This window comes from Ceratotherium simum, chromosome 5 (assembly GCF_057802395.1).
Source record: "Ceratotherium simum simum isolate JZ-2026a chromosome 5, ASM5780239v1, whole genome shotgun sequence".
Taxonomy (NCBI): Eukaryota; Metazoa; Chordata; class Mammalia; order Perissodactyla; family Rhinocerotidae; genus Ceratotherium; species Ceratotherium simum.
In genome coordinates this window covers 39,100,968-39,124,930 of record NC_141904.1, presented here as the reverse complement: position 1 = coordinate 39,124,930, position 23,963 = coordinate 39,100,968, and the positions used below count along the sequence as shown (strand labels likewise).

At 37.1% G+C, this 23,963-nt stretch overlaps 1 long non-coding RNA gene across 2 annotated transcripts in view; it reads left to right on the top strand.

Annotated features, from left to right (window-relative positions):
* Nucleotides 1–23,963, top strand: part of LOC147917009 (uncharacterized) — a 66,271-nt gene that overhangs the window by 1,738 nt on the left and 40,570 nt on the right. For both annotated transcript variants that reach the window (XR_015552193.1, XR_015552192.1), the window contains exon 2: nucleotides 6,427–6,566. This is a non-coding gene — a long non-coding RNA (uncharacterized LOC147917009). The remainder of the gene's footprint in view (nucleotides 1–6,426; nucleotides 6,567–23,963) is intronic.

The following is a 23,963-nucleotide window of genomic DNA, read 5'->3' as shown; positions in this document are numbered from 1 at the left end:
TAACTTATCTCCTACTTATTAAAATGTGTAGGAGATAAGTTATCTAAAATCTAAAATCTAAAGTCTTTGCTGGTCTGTTCCAGTTGCCTTGGTTCTTGCTCATGGTATCTTGTTTCTTTGTTTGCCTGGTTGCCTTCACAGTGGGATACTCATTATATTTGTAAAATTATTTTTAGGAATAATATCAAGTCATGAATGAAGGTGTGCTCCTCTACAGAGGATATATACTTGCTTTTCCCATGTATCTGGAGGCACTATTTGTCTTGGACCCCCTTAATCAGATTCAAGGCATGAGGTTCCTTGGACTATGCAGTCCATATGAAACTAGCCTACAAATCTGATTCGATCTTATCCCAAGGATGTAGTACTTTAGGGAATGAAATAATTGTGGGTTTATGTTCCCCACATTGTGGGAGTCCTGATCATTAATTTCTTTACTGTTACTCAGGGGAGAGAGTAAAAATAAAAACTCAACTTTCCAGAATTAGCAAATGCCCTCAAGGAAAAGCTAAATTGTTCACCTCTGAGTTCCCTTCAAGTTTCATGGGGGCAATATATTATTATTTTGTCAATTTTTAGATGCTGTCAACTTTTAGAAATATTTTTATTTTGCATTTTTTGTTTTTCTTAAGTTGGTCTAAAAACAATTTATGGGAAATCAGAAGTGCTCAAAGTACAATATCCACATGACACCAATTCTCTATTATGTTCTACCTCCTACTGTAGATTTTTATATCTGTTAATTAGTCTACTGGTTTGCAGACTCCTTCAAACCAATGACAAATTTTATTCACTTTTGTTCCTCCTCTGACTCCTTTATTTCACAGGCACTAAAAAAATTCAAATTTTAAATTTTTTGTGTGTTGTTTTTTATGTTTTTCTATAATTTATCCATTTAATATAATTTTTCATACATTATTGACATAAAGTTATTCAGAATATCCTATTATTATTATTATTTTTTAATCAATGTGGGATCTGTAGTGATGTTCCCTTTTTGCCCCTTGGATTTCTTATTGAGCCTTATCTCCTATTGCTCCCTTTATTATTCTTGCCAAAGCTTGTCAATTTAATAGTCTTTCCAAAGAATTGACCTTTTGACTTTGTCAATGTCCTTTATCATGTGTTTTTTTCTATTTCACTATATTCTAAGCTTATCTTTATTTTGTCTTTCTCTACTTTCCTGGAATTAAATTTATTCTCTTTCTAAATTCTTAGTATAAATTCTAAGCTTATTGATTTATGTTTGAGCATTCCTCTTTTTTAATATATGCATCTTAGGCTATAAATTTTACTCTAAGCACGGCTTTAACAGCATCTAATTTTCCTTGTGATATATTTTTTTTCCTATGGGCTTAGGAATATATTTTAAAATTCCCCAATATAAGAAATAACCCAGATTTCCATCAACATCAGGATAGATAGATTGTGGAATATTCATAGGATGAAATTCTACTGGCAATTACAATGAAAGAACTTCTGTTACATAGAGTCACATGCAATAATAATATCCATAATAGTGTTGATCAGAAAAAAAATAATAAACACTCTTATCTATGCATATGTATTATACATAGATAGATATATATGGTTGAAACACAGACAAAACTAAAATATAGTAGGGTGTTACACGTCAGGATAGTGTTTATCAGTGTGGGAGGTGGTAGCTGTGATTGAAAGTTTCTTGGCTGTCGGTGATATGTTAGCAATATCTGTTATTTAACCTTAGTGGTGGTTTACATGGATATGTTCATTTTGCATCTTCTCATCCTGTACAATTATAGTTTGTGGAAGTTAATGTTTGTAAGTTATATGAACAAAATTTGTGCAACTTAATGTTTGTATTAAAATGCTTGAAAGAGTGTTTGTTGAATTTATTCAGTAAATGTTTTTGAGTGATTATTATCAGCAAAATACTATACTGAATGTCAGTGGGTATATTTGGTGAATAAGAAATGACATCTACCTTTACAAGATTATAATTTAAAATAGAAAAAAAAAAATTATGTAGCTATTTATGTGACATCAATTGGAATAGGTCTCATAAAATAGAATAACAGTGAGACTTACAGACACACGGGAGAAGCAAAGAAAACTTCTGTCTATTGAGCTAATTTAAAGTTTGATATGGGAAGTAACAGTAGAGTTGGGTGTCCAAGGTTAGGTAGGTTGAAAGGTAGAGATAGTCATAACAAGAGCCGTTTACTGAACAATTGCAATGTAGCAGGCATTAACTCATGTAACCTTTATAGCAAGCTTGAATAGGTATGACTATCTTCATTTTACAGTTAGAGAAGCCAAAGTTCTCAAAAATGGAATAACTTACACACAAGTAGCCTTTAAAAGAAGAGTCAGGGGTCAAACCCAGGTTTGTTGGCCTGTTAAGCTTAGGTATATAGACAGTCCTCTCTACTGCCTCTTGTGAGGAGAAGGACATGTTAACAATGAGGAAGAGTGAGCACAGAGTTGCGTAGGAAAGAAAGTACAATTCATAGTTCAGGAACAGAATGTTTCAGCTTATTATTTTATACTTATAAGGGAAAAGCATCCCTTGAGCTCCTCTCCCCCTGCCCATTCTAATCCATGCAGTGAGGCTTGACTGAGGACAAGCCACTTCAGAGGCCTGTGGGAAAGAAAAAGGGGAAATAGAAAGGCTTATCTCTATGTTTTTGGATTTTACTATCCTAATTCTTAGGTTTAGAGGGCTGCCATCCCACCAATTAAAGTGAATTCTTGAATTTTGTTCTGTGTTTTGCAGTATGCATCTGGAAATGGAAAGTGTGAGCAGAAGACAGAAAGAAAGGGCAAGCTCTGTGGGCATTGTGACCCATTTGTTTTTTCAGAGTTGATGCAGGTGTTAATTGGAAAAGATCCACTTATTTCTCACAAGAAAAAAGTAAAAAGACTGGTTTTCTGGGTCTGACTTTTCACAATGCCCTTGAACTTCTTCCCCTCATTGGGAGGCTGTCAACTGGCAAACTGTGCTGCATCTGTCTTTGGCTAGTAAATGTTTTTCAAATTTAAAAGAACAAAACAAAGCAAATGAAAATAAAACCTTTGTCAGGAACACATGTGAGGTTGCCTCTTCTCCATGGGCACCATCGTTCCTGCTGTTTTACAGTCAACTTGCATCACTCACTTACGTCATCTCCCAGCCCTGGTGAGCATTTGAGTCTCCCATTTCTGAATGAAGGGTAGCATTAAAGCAGCTAAACTTTGAAGTCAGAATCCGTGCATTAGAATCCTTGCTATCTGTGACCTTAGGTAAATTGTAGGCATTGCTTAATCTGTTTTCCCATCTGTAAAATAGAATAATATATCACGTTTGAGTTATTGTATATAAGTTCTTAGCACAGTGCCTGGCATAAAGTAAGCTCCCAATAACTGTTATTACACGTTGCTTTGGTTACTGCTATAACTACAGATAGTCTGGGGCCCAGTACATCAAAGCTTCCTCCCTTTTCATGATTCCACAATTCCCAGGGCCTGTTCATCCTGCTTCTTTCTTCCTGTATTTGTTGGGCTCAAATATCCAAGCAAAGCTAACTTTCTCTAACATTTGAGGTCAGACCTTTGAAAGTCTTCAGTGTGCTAAATTTGTTACTATAATAAAGTCATCCTTGCTAACTAGGGAAAGATAGAGGTCATGTCATGGACCAACCACTCCCCTTTTCTCAGGTAGTCTTCTGATACCACTTTTTTTATTACCTTACCCAAAGCAATGACTGATATTTCAAAGTCCCACCTGTAATAACATTAATCCTTTAATTAAAATATAATTACATGATTCCTAGCTTACCAGAATATTGCCTAGCTTTCATTTTGGCTATTTAGATAGCATACCAGTGTAAACCAATTTTGATTTTTCTATTAGTGCTTCAGAGAGGTATACAATCCAATGATAACTCTTCTACTAAAATGCTGTAGAGAATTCTGAGCTAGCCGTGGTGGTTAAGTGGTTACGATTTTGTGCTCTCACTGCCGCGGCAGCCTGGGTTCATTTCCCAGCCTGGGAGCCACACCACCCATCTATCGGTTGTCATACTGTGGCTCTGTGTGCTGCTGTCATGCTGAAACATATGCTGCTGGTATTTGAAATACCAACAGGATCACCCATGGTGGACAGGTTTCAGTAGAGTTTCCAGACTAAGACAAACTAGGAAGAAGCATCTGGCCACCCAATTCTGAAAAACTTGGGCATGAAAACCCTGTGATATAGCGCCAGAATGTGAGATGATGGGGCAGAAAGACGAGGCAGGGTTCTGCTCTGCTGTACACAGGGTCGCTAGAAGTTGGAATCAACTCGATGGCGTTACCAACAACAAAGAGAAGTCAGAGGTCTTAAAAATTTGAGGTTTTCAGCTGAAGATTGCTGTTGGTGAAAAAAGAGGGTTGGAAATCTTGAAGTCTTTTAGCTCTTTTACAAATACTTTAAAGTTTAACACCTAATTTAAAACATATAATAATAAGCCGTATAATCAGGTCACTAAGTGTCTAGTATTTAATGTTGCTTTTGTGGTGATGATTTTCAAAGGAAGTTCTGACTTATATTTTGCATAAAATCAAATGTTATGCACAAAATCCTTTCATTTAATTTTAAAAAGAGTAAAGCACAGTGAATGAACTTGTCATTGCGTCTTTGCCTGGTTATGCTAGATTGTTTGCTAAATAAAATAAAAATAACTGAATCTTATCTAGAAACGACAAAATAATTCATAATTTTGCCAGATCATTGTTCACAATAGCCAAGACATGGAAACAATCTAAGTATCTATCGACAGATGAATGGTTAAAGAAAATATATATATATATATATATGCAAAATGGAATATTATTCAGCTTTAAAAAAATATGGAAATTCCACCATTTGCAAAACATGGATGAAACTGGAGGGCATTATGCCAAGTGAAATAAATCAGACAGAGAAAGACAAATACTCCATGGTATTGCTTATACACGAATCTAAAAAAAAATAAGAGGTCTAACTCATAGAAACATATGTAGAATGGTGGGCATCAGAGGCTGGGGGACGGGAACAATTGTTAGACGTTGGTATAGGGGTACAAACTTTCAGTTATAAGATGAATAAAGTCTGAGGATATAATGTATGACATCGTGACTATAGTTGATAATACTGTATTGTATAATTGAAAGAGAACTTGAGTTCTCTCAGCAAAAAAAGAAAAAAAAGGTAAATATGTGATGTATGTGTGAATTAACTTAATTGTGGGAATGCCTTTACAATGTATACATATATCAAATCATCATGTATACTTTAAATACACTACAATTTTATTTGTCAATTACATCTTCAACTAAGAATATATATTTAATATATAGATTATATGGAATATATATTTTTATATTTTGATTTATAATTTGCATTTATAATATATTCTTTTATATTTCAAGAATACATATATTGCTTTATATATAAAGGCTATATACATTCTTTTACGTTTTATAGAATTCACATTTGAGGCCATCTGGTCCTGGGCTTTTCCCTATGGGAATCTTTTTGATCACTAATTCAATCTCTTTACTTGTTATAAGTCTATATAGATTTCTATTTCTATTGATTCACTTTGTAGTTTGTGTCTTTCTAGAAGTTTGTACATTTTATCCATGTGATGTAATTTGTTGGCATACAACTGTTCATAGTCTTTCCTTAAGATCCTTTTCATTTCTATATGGTCAGTATTAAAATCCCCTCTGTAATTCTCAATTTCAGTACTTTGAATCTCCTCTATTTTCTTGGCCAATCTAGCTAAAGTTTTGTCAATTTTGTTGACTTTTTCAAAGAATCAGGTTTGTGTTGTTGTTGTTGCTGAGGAAGATTCGCCCTGAGCTAACATCTCTCGGCAATCTTCCTCTATTTTTTGCTTGAGGAAGATTAGCCCTGAGCTAATATCGGTGCCAATCTTCCTCTATTTTATATGTGGGTTACCACCACAGCATGGCTGACAAGTGGTGTAGGTCTGTGCCCGGGAACCTGGGCTGCTGAAGCGGAGCATGCTGAAATTAACCAGTAGGCCACAGGGCCAGCCCTCAAAGAATCAGGTTTTGGTTGTTCATTTCTTTATTCTCTGTTTCATTGATTCCCACTCTAATCTTTATCATTTCCTTTCTTCTGCTTTTGTTAGATGTACCTTGATCTCTTTTTCCATTGTATTAAGGTGGAAGGTTAGGTTATTGATTTGTGACCTTTATTCCTTAATATAGATGTTTAAAGCTGTAAATTTTCCTCTAAGCATTGTTGCATGCCATAAGTTTTCTTGTAGTGTGTCTTTTTTGTTATTCATCTCAAAGTTTTTCTAATTCCCCTTGTGATTCTTCTCTGAGTCATTGGTTATTGAGAGTTTGTTATTTTATTTCCAATTTCTAACTTGGCTTCTGTTATTGATTTCTCATTTCATTCCATTGTAGTTGAAGAAGATACTTCATATCTTTTCAATATTTAAACTTACTGAAGCTTGTTTTGTAACATATGACATATTCTGGAGAATGTTCAATGTGCACTTGAGAAGAATGCGTATTCTGCTGTTGATGGGTGGAATGTTCTAAAGGTAAAGTTGGTTTCTAGTGTTGTTCAAGTCTTTTATTTCCTTGTTGATCTTCTGTCAAGCTGTTTTATCCATTACTGAAAGCGGAGTATTGAAGTATCCAACTATCATTGTTGAATTGCCTGTTTCCCCTTCAATTCTGTCAGTTTTTGCTTCATGTATTTTTGGGGGCTCTGTTATTAGGTGCATATATGTTTATAATTGTTATATCTTTCTGATGAATTGATCCTTTTATCATTATAAAATGCTCTTTTTTAATCTCTAGCAACATTTTAATTTTATTTTAGAGGCCGGCTCTGTGGCTTAGCGAGTGCGCGCGCTCCGCTACTGGCAGCCTGGGTTCGGATCCTGGGCGCGCACCGATGCACCGCTTCTCCCACCATGCTGAGGCCATGTCCCACATACAGCAACTAGAAGGATGTGCAACTATGATGTACAACTGTCTACTGGGGCTTTGGGGGAAAAAAAAAAAAGGAGGAGGATTGGCAATAGATGTTAGCTCAGAGCCGGTCTTCCTCAGCAAAAAAAGAGGAGGATTAGCACAGACGTTAGCTCAGGGCTGATCTTCCTCACACACAAAAAAAAAATTATTTTAAAGTCTGTTTTGTCTGATATTGCCACTACAGCTTTCTCATGGCTTCTATTTGCATTATATATCTGTTTCCATTCATTTGCTTTCAATATATTTGTATCTTTGAATCTAAAGTGTGTATCTTATAGACATCAAATAGTTGGATCTTCTTTTTTAATCCATTTTGATACTCTCTGCCTTTTGATTGAATTGTGTAATCTGGTTACATTTAACGTTATTGTTGATATAGTTGAATTCATGTCTGCCTTTTTACTTTTTGTTTTTTTTAATGTTTCCTATCTTTTTAGTTTCTCTATTCCTCCTTTACTGCTTTCTTTTGCATTAAGTGAATTAATTCTAGTATAACATTATAATTCCTTTAATATTTTTTTTACTATTACTTGGTGTTATTTTCTTAGGTATTTTCTAGGACTTATCCTGGTAACTTCTTGAGAAACTTTTCAGCTTTTGTTCTGTGATTCCTTAACTGCATCTCTGTGCCAACTCTTCTTATCTTTACAAAGGTGCTGATGTTAAAAGGCAACAGAATATGGGTGTTTGCAGGGCAGCAGTGTTCATGTGTCTGTGTCCATGTATCCAAGTGCTCATAAGCAAAGATGCTAACATGGTGGGAACAGGTTGGTGCTATAATAAGGAAGTGTGTTCAAAAGTCTTTTAATTAGTCCCCTTTTCCATGGCTGTTTGACAGAGACCTAGTCTAAGCCTGCTATTGTCTCTACTCATGTACAATTAATTCTCCTTTAGCCAGTGGAAATTACCAGTTGCAGGAAGCAGTCTGTGAACAGCAAACTACCAGAGATCATTGCTTTCCCTGAAAAGCATGGGCAAATTAATGAAAGGTTTTATCTTTATCATAAAACAACAGTTTCCATAGCTCTGAGAATGCAGGTAGCAACAAAATAGAAGTGTGTTGCATAAGATTAGTGGCAGAGAAAATTAATGAATAATGTAGTAAGATCTTAAACTAGATTATCACACTGAGGTAGCTTGTCAGAACACCGGGTAGCTTATTTGACAATCCATCTTCCTCAACAGTCGCTGAGTATATGTTGGCCAGCCTCATCAGAACACCTTGGTGCAGCTCCTGTCCTGCGTTCTTAAAATAAGTTCATGCCAAAAGACAAAGTGGTCATGGGCTAATGCTTGAAACCACAAATCACATGGCACACTGTACCCATATCCACATAAGCCAAGAGAAGTTGACTTGGGGTCATCAAAACAAACAAACAACTTTTCCATTATAAGCATTTATTTCACCAGAGAAAGCATCTTAAGTACTCATAGAAATTTCCACTAAATATTCAAATAGCAGAAAACTGTTTTGGAGTAATTAAAGACAGCATCTGTCTAAGCCCATGCTAAATTAGTTGAAACAAATAAACAAAACTATGCAGTTAGATTACCCCATTACATTATTTGGGTCTAAGACTTAAGGTATTACTATCATGGCATGCAAATACTTCCTGAAATATTTATATACCCAGTAATATTTTGTTGGAATAAACACCACTTAATTATGCCAAAGCCCTCTGCTAGGCATGTTAAGTACTATGCAGGAAGAGGAGTGGAGAGCAATACAATTTACATAGAAAAGCATGATCTGAATAGAATTCAGCCCAAGGTCAAGAAACCCAAATTGTATTTGTTTGACTCTATTCAAACCAGAATATCTAAGTCTGATTCGCAAAGCAAAAATTCATTCTAGTTGACTATTGCTAAGCCATCCAATTCCATCCTCTGAGCTTTTTGTGATTCCTGGAATGGGCAGACATAGGTAGCCACATGACAGAGCCACAAAACAGTGGTTCACTCAGGATATGGCACAACTCTCCAGTGAACTATGCTTGGGGACCAATAGTTTTTTCTCTTTATTTGTTTAAAACAAACTCTCCAGAGTCTAGAAAAATAAAGAGCATTTTGTGTCTCTTAGGTAGGCCTTACACTTATTGCTCAGGGTGAATTACAAGGGCAGATTTGGCATTATCACCTAAGAGAGACTGTAGAAGTACAAAAATCTCTCAACAATCAGGTAGATGATTTCTCTTCTGTGGGTCAGCGTCTGACTTGGGTGTTACAGAATCTAGAACACTCACTATCCTGAATCTGTTAACACCATTCATTATAATATATCCGATGAATTATTTAAAATTGAAAATTTCTCCAGAAGTTATATGCTTATAACTGTCAGCTTTTGCTGACAAATTTCTTGTAATGACCATTGTTGAGATGGACTCAAGTGAATTTTACATCAGAACTTTTACCAAATTAGAGATATCTTAATTTACTGAGTTTCCTTAGAAATTTTATCTCAATCGTTAATGACTGAGGTCCTTAATTTGGTATCTGTCTTAACCAATACAATAATTAGGGCTTGACCAGAGAAGTAGAACTAGTAGGATATATATCTGTATTTATATCTTTATCTGTATCATCTATCTAATCTCCAAAATAGAGGATTTGTTAAAGGGATTTGACCTTATACAATTGGCTTCTGCCCCTGGTGCTGGGCCTCAAGTGAGCAGGGCAGGCCACGTTGATTGTTAAATATTCAGGAGTTTTGCTAAACCATTGTTAGCTGGATGCCCGCATGCCGCTGGGATGATGGGCATGAAGTGAGTAAGAGCAAGAGCACATTTCAGCAAGAACGTGCTGACATCCGTGAGGACAAGCTGGAGCCCACGTCAGTCTTTCACTACCTCTAAGAGTCCAATTTTGATGATGCAGGTGGCCTGCACTATGGAATTAAACACAAACCTGGCACAGGAGTAGAGATACTGAAGGAGGAAAAATAGTGGTGGCTGGAAGAAAAGGGGACCCCACTGTGATCTCACTTGGCCAATAAGGTGAGCTAGTATATCTACAGTAAGTGCATGAGCATCAACAGTGCCAGACGTTCCACTGACTTTCCAAGTGTAACGTGGCTGCTGCTTCACTTCTACCTTCCAAATCTTGAATTTCTCTTATGGCCAATCCTTGTCCATAACCATAGAGGCATAGGAATTCTGGAAAACATTGCTCTGGACTAGGTAAATTGACATAGTAGGAAGCCGCCACAAGAAACAAGCAAGTTTAGTTCAGATATTCCACTACTGATTCATCCATTTAGGTGTTACAATTTTGTTTTTTAAAAAATGAATGGACCAGATATTCATCCTCCTGTCAAAAACTAGAGTTTGATGGGCCGACCTGGCGGTGCAAGAGGTTAAATGCACACGCTCCCCTGCGGCGGCCCGGGGTTCGCCAGTTGGGATCCCGGGCGCTTACCGACGCACATCTTGGCAAGCCACGCTGTGGCGGCGTCCCATATAAAGTGGAGGAAGGTAGGCACGGATGTTAGCCCAGGGCCAGTCTTCCTCAGCAACAAAAAAAGAAGAGGATTAGCAGATGTTATCACAGGGCTGATCTTCCTCACAAAAGATAAAAACAAACAAAAACTAGAGTTTGGTCATCCTACTTTGGGCTGATGATGTAGTTTCTATCACAAATAAAGAGTCTTTTTTTGTGCAACATAAAGCAGTTGCTACAAGCAGGGTAACTTGGCATACATCCTTTGGGAGTCAAATGTCTTGTTTTAATCAAGGATTTTACAATTCTTAGGTTTAGGTGATCCATCCTAAGAAAACATTTAAAAATTTAAATACAAAGATAATCATTATATACTGAATATTCATTGTATTTCTTTTAACAATGCTAAGAAATTAGTAACTACCTATATATCCCATAGCAAGGATATGGCAAGATGGAATAAGTAGCCATAAAATATTACTTATGTAGAATGTAGACTAAACAAGAGAACTACACATATAAAACATTTTAAGAAAAAATTTTGTGAAAGGGATCCAAAATGATTCCAATTGTGTTAAAATAACAATAGAAGCCTATACACAGAAAAAAAATTAGACTAGTTGATATTAACACATCTTTTTTGAGAAAGTTAATTTTTCTTCTTTCTACTTTTCTATGGTTTCCTGTTAGAAAAATTCCTATCATTTCCTATATTTTTTAGGGCCCAAAACAGTTTTCTAAATTAACACAGATAACAGTGGATGTATTTTGGATTAAGACAGGGGACCAGTATTTATTCAGCGCATGTTATGCACTGGACATTTCTCGTAGATTATGTAAATTAATGTATGGTTTGAAAGCAATAAATCATATTTGTCTAGAAAAGGCAAGGCACCTTAGTGATCAAGACTGTAGATACTTGTCAGATTGCTAAAATTTCATGCCCATAGCCCTCCACTTCCTAGATGTGTGACACTGAACAAATCATTTAATTTCTCTATGCCCAATTTTCTCATCTGTTAAAACGGTGGCAATAATGGAAGCCTCACAGGTTTCTGTGGGGGCTCAATGAGTTCCTATATGTAAAGCATTTAAATGAAGGCCTGACTTATAGTAAGTACCACACAAGTGCTATTATTATATGGAATAAAAAGATATACTAATTCATATTTTCTCTCCCTTTAATTTGGATTAATGGGATTGTTCTGAAGAATTTTATCACATATGTTAAGTATTATTTGGCAAGTTCCAACAATTTCTTTCAAAAAGTATACAGAAATATGTACTCACGTTTATCCAACAACCTTAACTCATAAATAACACACCAGGTTATAAGCGACAGAGAATATGACAAATTAGAATTATATTCTGGTCGCTGCTGATGTGTTTTGTAATTAAGAGCAATTTTAAGCGTTTTTATCAATTTCTTCACTAGATCCAGGAAAGGCGAATGAGGAACCCACGACGCTACTGGTTTACCAGCTTACTCTTAGCTCTATTGCCGCATGGAGCCTTTGGGAACAAGTCATGTGGTCATAGTCTCCTCAAATGTCCTCATTTGATGGCAAAAATGTCCACACCTAATTAGAACTAACAAGCAATAAGACCTAATCAGAGAAAATGAACATAAACCATAAGGTGGAAGAGAGAAAAAAAAGATCCAAAATAGGTGAGGTAGTGAGCACAAGCCCTCCACCACTGCATGTCCTTGGACCTCCCTTATTTGTGTATTTACCTTCAAATCTCTGCTTACAGGACTCGGCCCTGGAGCTCACGCCTCCTTTTCAGATGACTCTAGGAAAAGGGATAAATAGTTATCTACCTACCCGTTTCATAAAAGTGCAAGGCCTGTAAAGCAAAGCAGTATACGTGAACAAGGAGAGAAAAACTCAGGGCAGCCTCTCTTTTGCCCATTATTGTTTTTATAGGATGATTTTTTGAACTTTTCTTCAGAAGCATCAGGATTCCAAAACTGCAAGGGGATGATATATTTTTTAAAAAATGGAACACTCAAAACTTCAGACTGTTTTGAGTAAAAATTTGGGAGAATATTAGGAGTTTGAAGGCAATGGTAGAGAGACAAGTTTTAATTCAGGCTTCATCATTTATTAGTAATTATCAAGTTGCTTGAACTTGCTGAACCTCAATCTACTCATATGTACATTGAGGGAAACAGTACCTATCCCATGGAGTTGTTATGAAAAAGAAGTTAAATTACCATTGTAAACACCTACCATATGCAGTGGTTACCCAGTTGATGCTAGTTCCCTCATTTAGTTTAAATGTAGTGTTATCATCAGTTAGGCATTATCACCTTTCTTACCAAGACACAATATAAATATTTCAGAAACCGGAGATAAAGAGGAAACATTAAAAAAAGGAGGAAAGGAGGGAGGGGGAGAAGAATAGATTAAATATAAAGAAATGAGAATTACATTGGCATCAGCATTAACATTAAAAGCTGAAAGAAAGACCAAAAACAAAATCTTCAAAATTCCAAGGGAAAGTTATTTCCAACCTTGAAGCCTACATTCTGACAAACATTAATCAAACACTGTAGACGTTTTCAGAATACAGGAATTCAAAACATTTACTTTCCATATTGAGCAAGTTCCCCTCATTTAGCTTAAATATAGTGTTATTACCAGTTAAGTTTTATCACTTTTCTTTCTTTAGTTCTCTATGAGGATGAATTTTAGAAAATTTTGAAGTACTTGCCTATTTTTTTTTCTTTTTGTCCCTCCATCCTTTTTGTTTTCTTTTTCTGGATTAGTATGTTGGCTGTTGGACCTCATGCATAGATCATCTAATTTTCTTTCTAATGCTGCTCTTATTTTTCTGACTATTTTTTAGAAGATTTCTTTGAGCTTATCTTCCAACTTGTGTTGATTATTTGAAAATTTGTTATTGTGTATGTTTTTCATCTCCATAAACTCTGTCTTGTACTCTGATTTATTTCTTTATTTTGTATTCTTGTTTTTTATTTTTGTTTCATGGATGCAATCCCTTTTCTTGTCTTCCTAAAAACATTAATGATAAAGCCTATTTTGGACATTTTTTTCTGCTTCCTGTAGTTTTCTTTTTTCTGCAAGAACTTTTCCTTTCCTTTGTGCTCTTTGGTTTTATTTTGCTCTATCCTCTGTCACTCATATTTGAGGCATTCTCCCAATGTCTTGATTATTTGTTGCCTATTCCTATTAAAGATTGAGGCACTGGACTGCGGATTGGAAGCTCTGTGTGTATGGTGGGGGGAGGGAGGATTGACTTTGAGCTTCCACTAGTAGCAGTAAGGTAGGGTTGAAGCATTCTGTTATGCCCTTAACTGTGGAGGGATAAGCCCATCTGCTTAATTTCAGGCAGCCACCATTTGCAGTCTAGCACCCCACTTGCCCTCCCTGGATTCCCTCTTATTCAGTTTCTTCATAGAATTAGCCTCTTATCTTTCTGGGTGGGACCTGGTTATGTGGGGTTTGGAGGGGAGCTAGAGGTCTAACTGCTTTTTATACAAATTTCCAGGCTTATAGCTTTATCAGCTCTACTAAGCTGTTACTGCTCATCCAACCATTCTGCATCTTCTAAAAGTTAGTTGTCATCTCTCATTCACTGTCTGCTCTCTGTTTCTCTTTGTCTTGCAATCATTTTAGTGGGAAAAAGATAAGTGTGTGTGTTAGATCTATAATCATTACCTAGAATTATCCTGCTGAGGCTTGTCCACCACTGCATATTGCAGAGCAACTGTCTAGCAATCATGGTTATAAACTTGAATCAAATGCTTTATGTTTATGGATGACTAGGTACCAGAGGATTAGGTGACACTTCCTCCTCTCTCTCCATTTATCATAGATGGTAAGATTGAGACTATTAGTTCATTCTCACCCGTACAGAATATACGTCACCTGTGATAATTAAATTCTACTGTGGCTTACAGCCACCACAGATGACAGTTAGATAATTCCCCAAATTGTTTCAAGAAGCAGGTGAATGATATAGACAAGAAAACCAAGTAAACCAAGACTAACGTTCACTATGGTTAGTATGAGGTTTGAAAGCACTTGAGGCCATAGAATCACAGTGAGGAGCCATCTAGCCCATACCAGGGTAACCATCGTAGCTACTTGAGCGATGTCATATTAGTGTCTATTACTGCAGAACAAATTACTCCAAATCTTAGTGCTTAAAAGGACAGCAAACATGTATTATCTCTTACAGTTTCTGTGGGTCAGGAATTGAGGAGCAGCTTGCCTGGGCAGAGGTAGCTCAGGGTTTAATGTGAGGTACAGTTAGATGTTGACAAGGGCTGCATTCATCTGAAGGCTTGACTATGGCTGGAGGATTGACTTTCAAGGTAGATTACTCACCTGGCTAGTACCGGCTGTGAGCAGGAAGCCTTAGTTCTTTTCCATATGGGCCTCTTGAGTGTCCTCACAATGTGGTATCTATTATTCCCCAGAGCAAACAGTATAAAAGAACAAGGCAGAAGGGGCCGGCCCGGTGGCGTAGTGATTAAGTTTGTGCACTCCGCTTCGGTGGAGCAGGGTGTGTAGGTTTGGATCCCAGATGCAGACCTACGCACTGCTCATCAAGCCATGCTGTGGCAGTGTCCCACATATAAAATAGAGGAAGATGGGCATAGATGGTAGCTCAAGGCCAATCTTCCTCACCAAAAAAAGAAAAAAAAAAAAAGAACAAAGCAGAAGACCCAGTGGCCTTTATAACTACTCTCAGTTGTACATTATCAGCCCTGACCAGCCTTGACTCAGTGGGGGAGGAGACTAACAAAGGTGTAAATACCAGGAGGTTAGGGTCTTTGGGAGCTAGTTACTACAGATGTGAAACCCTTCTATGGAAGTAGAGAGGTGATATGGAGCTAATGGGAGGGGTGCGGTTAGGAGTTGCTGATAAGTCCTATCGAGTAAAGAAAGAAACACAATATATGCAAAAACTTAGACATAAAGACAAATGGGGTGTTGGAAATATGTGATATGGCTGAAGCTCACCATGGGTAGGAATCGTAGTAGAAAGTGAATCTAGAGAGGTTGACAAGGACCAGGTTGTGAAGTTTTCAGCTTCTGCAGAAAAATCAAGAGTGTTCTAAACATGAAAGAACTATGATGGCCAAAAGACACAAGGCATATTAAAGGCAGATAGATGATGGGAAGGGGGAGAAACATCAGAAAATATGTGTGCTTTTCTATGTGTTATCTTTATTTTTGCTTTCTTTTGTTGTTATTGAAATTTGCAGATGGGCATTCTGAGATTATAGGAGTCTTTGAAGAAATATTATATTAAATATTTAAGAATCACTTAAACCTTAAGATATGAGCCTGTAGGAATGTCATAATGCTGTTTAACAGGTGTGAACACATTTTATTAAAGGTGGACTGAGAAACCTCTACTCCTCCAGCAGAGTCAGCATTTATTTTTTGCTTATTAGTTATCTCAGTCACTGCTCTGCAAAATGAAAGGGCCATCTGGCTTGGAATAGAGAATGGAATGGAAAAGCTCTGAAGTTCACAGGATCAGCTTTTAGTATTCCAATGAGATTTAGAATGCTGAGGGCATCCACATAGAGGGATTTTGGCACAGGCAAACATATGGTTGTGTCACAGCCTCTTTCCACCTCTCTCTCTCCTCAGTTTCTCTGTTTCTCTCTTGCCCCCGTCTAACTTTCTCTGTCTCTCTCTCTCTCCATCTCTCCTGCTCTCTCTTACAAGGTATCTTGTAAGAATCAGCTCACAAGATATTTTCCAAGTTGATGTGTGGCTGAATGGAAAGTGAGTCAAGAAGTGGCCTCACATGTTGCAGTCAGTCCTGTGAATCAGGCAAAAGCATCTTTCTGCTTCCGAGACTCTCAGTCCTTCTCCCACAACCCAGTATTCCCATCCCTTCCTACCAAATCCTGCTTTTGGTAAATGGAATGGAGGAGTGAGAAAAACAATTTACTAAGGGCTCTGCCACTATCTAGCCACCGCTCTGCCACTGTGTAACGACCAAGTCATGTAACCTCTCCCAGTTATTGTTTGTTCATCTTTACGCTCCCTTTCAGCTGCTGTGCCCCAATCCGTGTTGACATAATTTAAAGACTTTCTCAAGCATTTAGGGGTGGAGTAGTGATACTTTCCTGGGTAAGAAAATTCATGTATTAAGGCACGTAACATAGATGGTCATTATCTATTAGAAGATGATTAAATTATCTGCTATAAATTTTAAAAAGGACTGGATTATGCAGTTAGCAGGGAACACAGGGACCAGGCTTCCCCATAGATTATAGAACAGGTAATTTTTGACAGGAGTTGGAGGAAGTAAGATATGGCTTTTGAGATGCTGCCCAAGGAATAAAGCTGAAGGGTAGTGACTTGATCAAGGGAGTCCTTAGCTTCTAGAGATGTAATGACATTATTGAGTGAAAAAGCAGAGGACTGCTAATAATCAAGTTTGGTTACTTTACAACTTTGCCTTGAGCTGGCCAGTAATACAAACACATAAAAAAGGCTGAAGCAAGTAGCTGAGAGCTCAAATACTTTCTCCGATCCCATCTGAAATTGTTTTTACAGTTGTGCTTTCAAGACATAAAATTTTCTAATATATGTAATATTGAGAGATGTCACTTATGGCAGGACTAACAGAGTTAATAAAACAACAACAAAATTAAAAATAAACTAGAAAAGCTTTCAAAAGTCATGCCTGGGAATATAGATTATTTTTAATGTAATCAGAGACAGAATCAATCACGCTACGAAGATGAACTTTCAGATTCATGGCAATCTATTTATATCTTCTGGGTCGACAATGGAATCTACATAAGGCTTTAGAAAGAAGATTCTAGAGAGCCAATCCCATCAAAATATTAACTGTACAAGTCAGGAATGTACAGCTGGATGTTAAAAATAAAAATCTCTTTGTTATTGCATGAACATAAAGACATTTAGTCATCTGGAATGATTTATAGCAGAATCACAAAGAAGATCTCTGTAAGAAGAGGTAGTTGTTTGGAAATCTATCGAAAAAGATGTTAATTGCTTTTTTCCTAATTATATCAAAAATTAATACACATTATTAGTAACTTTGAAAATATAAATATAGAGAAGAAAATAAAAATCACTCTCTGCTGCTATTAATAGTATGTTTCTTCTTTTTCCTGCATAATGGTAAGCTTGACTATAATAGACACTGGGGACTAAGCCATTTATGTTTTGTGAATTATTCATATTTTCACAAATATAAATTCCTTTTTTCATTAAAATATTTAAAACTGTGGTTGACTATGAGAACAGTGATTCTTCTATAATGCTGGTCTATTGACATTGTAGCAAATTCTTGTTTTTTTAAATTTTTATTTATATTATTCTACTTTAAATATAACATGTATTTAAAGTATACAACATGATTATTTGATATACATATACATAGCGAAATGGTTACTACAGTCAAGTTAATTAACATTTCATCTCCTTTTCTCTGTGTGTGTTGTAAGAACACGTGAAATCTACTCTTTTAGTAAATTTCTACTATTAAACACATTATTAAGTATAGTCATCATGCTATACATTAGATCCCTAGACTTATTGATCCTACACAACTGCAAATTCTTGTTTAACGTACTCTAGATCCTATCATTAGGGCCTCCAATATACAGCATGATTAATATTATCTAAAAGATTTCTCATATTTATAATATATTTCTTAGTAAGAGTTACATGACTAATATGTTTATTTGTATATATAGGCCCTGTAAAATGGGTTGTTTGATATGAATGTGATGACTTGATTTTAAGGCTATCTATTGAGTTCTCCGAAGCTCAGTAATTTTCTCAGGTGTCCTATGAAGTCAAAAAACAAGCAAGCCTAGAATCCTAGCAAAACAGGAACCTGAGTGCAACTTGGAAGTATGAACAGAGTATTTCAAGTATCTAATTGCTTTCCTTCCAGTCAGGGCCCATTCTTGGTATTTAATCTGCCATGTTCTCATTCCAGAGCCTGTGACCTGGTATTCCCTTAAGCCTTTAGTGTTAATGTCTTCCTGTCCTTCATACCAACTATTAGAAACACATGTTTATAAAGGAATTACCCCTTTCACAGCAAGTGGGTAGAAGAAATATTTCATACTTTGTTTTTAGTTCCCCCTCAGTGCAGAGCTCTCCCTCTGCTAGGCTCAGGCAACCCAAAGACAAGGCCCTGTCATGTGGACATTAAACAGGGAAATGACCCCCACACAGAATGGTCTTGCAATGTGGTAATAGAAGGAAGAACAGAAGACATGGCCTCAACTCACAATAAGAGTAAATGTGGGGGTCCCGCCTGGCGGCTCAGCTGTCAAATGCGCGCGCTCCGCTTCCGCGGCCCAGGGTTTGCAGGTTCGGATCCTGGGCGCGCACCGATGCACTGCTTGTTAAGCCATGCTGTGGCAGTGTCCCATATAAAGTAGAGGAAGATGGGCATGGATCTTAGCCCAGGGCCAATCTTCCTCAGCAAAAAGAGGAGGATTGGCATCGGATGTTAGCTCAGGGCTGATCTTCCTCACACACACACACACACACACAAAGAGTAAATGGGGAAAAAACATCAACCCACAGAACCGTCTACACTTCTCTAATTATATTAGCTTGGGGTCTTTGTTTTAAAGCTGACTGCCAAGAACAGTATTTTTGTTCTGTTTTGTTTTCTAGAGGGAACCATATGAAAAACCACTACTGGTTAGTGTCCTGTAAGACAATTGCTTTTACAAATGTGATTGGTGAAAAAAAAATAAAAGGTCTAAACAGTTCTCAGTTTATTGTCCATCTGTGACTTGATTTTGCTGCACTAATGAAAAAAGAAATTTGGCAAGATAGCAAATCTTTTACCTGGAAACCTCTCTCACATTACCAACAGGAAAGTCAAACAGTAAATGTACTTCTATTGACCTATTGAATGAAAAGATGGTTTAGTCTTCTTGTCTGTTTTGGTTTTCCGTACCTCACTATCCTGTCACATTAGCAGCAGTGACACAAGACTTCAGAGCTCAAGACTTATTTCTGGCATGTTCAGTGACACTTTATAGGCTCATATGGCCCCTAATAAATAATAAAACAGAAGTTGTTTCTGGATACCCAATGAAACATTTATTTCAGTGTGGACTGAGCCATGTCACTACCACTTTTGTGTGAGTAAATGAAAATCTTACAAAACAACACCTAACTGACGTTCCCTGGCAAAGAGTAACTCCACCCAACACAACAAATAATTAATGTGAAACTGTATAGGCAGGTTTCAGGGAAATATTGATGAACAATCCCTGTATCTTTATACCTTATTATGTTACAGCTTTCACAACGCACTGCTAAAAACTGTCACATTCAATGAAGTCTTTCAAAATTGCTGCCAAGTCCATCAGCTGCCTTGGATTCCCCACAGATATTTTGATATTGTGGCCACTATCCTCTCAAAACAGCAAAACTCCAAAGCAAAGGGGATAGTGAAGGTGAGGGGATTCAAACATTCATGGATTATACAGAGCAGAGAAAGCAGAGGAAATTTATTAGTATTCTGCTTCCATTTTAAAAAATCCACCATTAATAGAGAGCAAACATAAATCTCAAATTGGTTCTCCAGGTAAACAAAACCAGGGGTTGCTGTTGTGTGTATCTGTGCTCACTATGGCACTAAATATTTGGAATCCTGCAATGACTATAGTGGATAAAGAACAGGATCACTCCGACCCCAAATCACCTTGTACTTTACAGCAAATTCTGTACTTTTTTGAACCCTGCATTTTCAAAATGTCATTCATGTAAAACTCAAATATAAAAGCTACTTCTACATGCTTGACAGCACAACCATGACAACTATGTCTGGATTTCAATCTCAGGCACCATTATTAGAGTTGAGGAGATGTCATTATGGGGGACGTAGCCATGAGCCTGTACTCATAGCTCCTCAGATGGCTCCCATCTCTTTCATTTCTCTTCACCGAAAAGGGTGTAACTGAAAGAGGTATTGGGAAAGTCTGATGGCCATTAAGATTGATACAACCATAAACCATCAATTCTTGGTGTTTGTAGATTTCCAGGATTGCTTAATATTAGTCTGGGGTTTTACGAAGCTTTATTTAAGGAGCATTCACACCCGTGACTTCAGCCAGTCTTACTACATCTACATTAAGGAGGTAGGATAGGTATTATCTTTTAAATTGTAAGAACAATGTACTCAAGAATTTAATGACTTGCTCAGGTTCTACAGCAAGACTAGAGACTAGAATCCAGATCTCTCATCTCCCAGTTGAGGGCCCTTCCCCAGACAACAATGGTAGCATAAGGAAGTAGTTCTCAACAAATTAATAAATGAACTGCACACCTGCCATCACACCCTAAGTATGATATGCCAGTCCCTTAGCTAACATAATCCTGTAAGGTTCCATCATTTCTCCAAAATGAATACAGAAATGTGTGTTTATTAATCATGTGATATGTGCTAAGCACTGTTCAAGGTACTTCGCAAATAATTTCCTTGGGCAAGTCTGGGCTCAATTGTTGACGTCTTTATAGTGAGTGTTTAGATTATGAGATCTGTTGAAGACCCTTCCAGGTTTAAGATGATATGATTCAATGACTTGAGATTCGAGCTTGAAACTTAAGACTAAGCTAAAAACTCACCTTCTTTCTGAAAGTGAGAGTTTAAATCAACCATGTCCTTCCCACTTTGCACACACCTGTCCTTGAATGTGCTCGGCTACCTTCACCTGTCACAGTCAAAGCTTCCTTAATGAGCAAAGCTGGTGCTCATATATTTGGATTATATGTCACCACAGAACAATAATTTCATCCCTGGGCCAGTGATTTACTATGTGCTGCTTCTTTTCTTGAAACCATCTGGATCTAACTAATGCCTGATATCTTAAATTACTTAATGATCCCCCCTACAACATAAGCACCAAGAGGGTAGAAATTTTGCCTATTTTGTCTAGTGCTGAATCACCAGCATCTAAAATTGTGCCTTAGAAATATAAGCAGCTCAATAAATATTTGTTGAATGAATGAATGATTAGTTTATTACTGGGTATTCTAAATCAGAGATGGTAAGACCAACCAGGGCTCTGGATTATTTATCAGTTTCTATTTTCAATTTACTACCCGAGTTAATCTGGATTAAAGAATTTAACAAAGATAAGAAACCTATGTTGTAACATAACACTAACCATTTACAAAGTGTTTATAGGAGATAAACCCTAAATCTCAAAATGTTCAAATTTAGGTGTAACATAGATTTCCCACTGACCTCACCTCCTGTGATGGGAGGAGGTCCAGTGATCATGCTAATCTTCCTGCTTGCAGCCTTCACTTGCATTATGTAGGCCTTAAACCCCACAATGTCAGTCCACAACACGACAATGGTAGAGCTGAAAATCATACCTCTTTTTTTTCTCATATGATCTATAGTTTTCTCACCCTGTAAAATTGTACTTGGTGATTAATCCTGTCTAATTCATAAAGTGCTTTGTTAGTGAGGGTCAAATTAGATAACTGATAGAATGTCCTTTGAAAAGTAAACTGTGAGACATTTAATCCTTCACATTTCCTTAAGTGTGTAGTGGCTTTTAGTCAAATCAAAGTATGATCTTAAACTTTTTGTACTCAGTGGGCAGAACACTGAAATGTTTTCTAGAGCCAGACAGTATGCCTCCTCACCACTACCTCCCAAATGTCCAGTCTAATCACCGTGTGTCTTCTCCATTGCCTTTGATGCATAGTCTAAAATTTTCACCAGGGATGACTCTAGGGTTTAGATGCTGTCACCTTGGAAACACGCTATTTTCTTCTATAGTCAGCAATAATCGCTGCTATAATCAACAGTGATAAGTAATGCCAACTAGGGCCTGATGAGGAACTGGAGAAGCATAATTTAAGACAGGAAAGAAGGAAGGAGAGTATGTGCCTGGAAAGTTCAGGATTGGATGGAGTTTCTATCATAGGTTGCAGATAGGAGTGGAGAGTTAGTTCTGAGCAGCCCTTGCACAATGACAAGGCCTCAGGGATCTATGTGGATAGAAACAGAAAAGACTCCAGGCTGACTTTTATTAAACTCTAACTTGGGCGAATCAAATGCCCCTTTGGATAAAACTTCCAACATGGTCTATATGCTGTTAGGCATGTGGAAAGTCTGAAGATGTTTTTCACCCCTTCTCTTTGGGACAGCAGTTTATAAATCCTGTTATCCAAAGAGAGAAATGAGGCACAAAACACATAATAGACTTGTTGAAGGCCCCTCATTAATTGAACTGATCTTAGAATCTTAGTCACTAAATGACATCTTATGGCCATGCCACTACTTGCTTGATTTCATTTAGAACACTAAATAAAGCCTAGCATGGCCAAGACTGAGCGCAAAGCCTACTATTTAACAATACATGTGAGGGCTCTGCCACCTTCCAGACTCCACTTGTTTGATGTGTGCTCCCTGTTCCCTTCTTCTCATTTGAGCCAAGACATCCAAGACTGAAGAGAGGAAAATGAACTCGTAATGAAGCTCATGAACCCCAGCGAGCGCCAGCTGTCTCTAGAGAGTATTTGAGAGAAAACTACGAAGCTTTAAATTGTTCCTCAGAATTTAATTATTGAAAAGCAGTCGAAAATCTTGGTTGTGGGATGCTATCTACTCATCAATGCATTTTTATGACTTTACACAAAAGCTATTCTCAGGAACTGAGCAGAGACATTAAGATGAGTTTACAAAGTGAATTTTTTGTGGTCTTCTATTTAACAAGTGTTTATTGAGTATTCAATAGGTCCAGGAACTGGGGACTGGATGTATAAAGACAGATCAAATTTTGTGTATCTTCAAAGATTTTATAGTCAGAAGCAAACAAAATAGTTATGATATAATGCGGTATGTGCTATATTGTTATTTTTAACAGAGTATGTTATTAAGAAAATAAAAAAGAATAACTAGTGTTCGCATTTCCTTTCTCCACCTCCACAAAGAAGTCACTGTTGTGGTTCTAAAGGCCATTCGCAGGGATTATATTGGATTTGGATTCTCCAGGGTAGATGGAGGGAATGGAAGAAAATTTCTGAGTAAGGGAAGTTGAAATGGCTGAACATGAAATCTGAGCTTCTTGCAAGAATTGGGTACTGAGGAGGGAACTGAAGACAGGTGTGCTTCTGGCGCCTAGTGCTCTAGATGATGGGATGACAGAAGGATAGCTGTGTTGCGGCATCTGTGGTCAGTGTTGTGGACCAATGAGAAGTGCCCAAGGGACAGATGGTAGAGACCACACCAGGCCGGGAGCAGGGCTCTTCCTTCCTCTTCTTCCAACAGGTAAGTTCCAGTTTCTTGTATGTATATCTCATGGTAGGAGGAGTAAGGCTCCACAATAACTAAGATTAAATAATCTGTCATTCAGATGGGAAAGAGGCTCTGAACAGATTAAGTATAATTGGAAGAAATAAAAAAGAGAGATATTTCTTGCACTTGGGGTTTGGATAAATAAAACCTCTTCCTGTCACTCCTTGCTTATCTTCAAAATCCTTGCAGTTTCAGGTGTGTGC